Consider the following 299-nt stretch of genomic DNA (forward strand, 5'->3'; position numbering starts at 1 on the left):
CTTACCCTCTACGATTTTGGGGGTCCAATGTCTGGGAATACTTCACTTAAATCTAAAAATGTCCAAAGTTTCTTATCAGTTAACATATACATAAACCAAAAGCAATAACGTTATTCCTAGTACTGACAAACTATTTCATTTAATAAAATCTTTGACTCAAGACTTAAATCAAAGAAGCTGACTGTTAGAAATGCATACCTGGTGGAGTCGAAATATTCATCAGGAAAGTTACCATCGCCGCCAGTACGAAGAGAACTGCAAAGAGGAATCAATATCATATTGTAGACTTAACCATGGAA

At 35.1% G+C, this 299-nt stretch overlaps 1 long non-coding RNA gene across 1 annotated transcript in view; it reads right to left on the reverse strand.

Annotated features, from left to right (window-relative positions):
* Positions 1-299, reverse strand: part of LOC119586907 — a 27,260-nt gene that overhangs the window by 25,673 nt on the left and 1,288 nt on the right. Inside the window, exons 2-3 of the long non-coding RNA XR_005229976.1 lie at positions 199-255; positions 6-52 (exon numbers count right to left, since the gene is read on the reverse strand). This is a non-coding gene — a long non-coding RNA (uncharacterized LOC119586907). The remainder of the gene's footprint in view (positions 1-5; positions 53-198; positions 256-299) is intronic.

This window comes from Penaeus monodon, chromosome 22 (genome assembly GCF_015228065.2).
Source record: "Penaeus monodon isolate SGIC_2016 chromosome 22, NSTDA_Pmon_1, whole genome shotgun sequence".
Lineage (NCBI taxonomy): Eukaryota > Metazoa > Arthropoda > Malacostraca > Decapoda > Penaeidae > Penaeus > Penaeus monodon.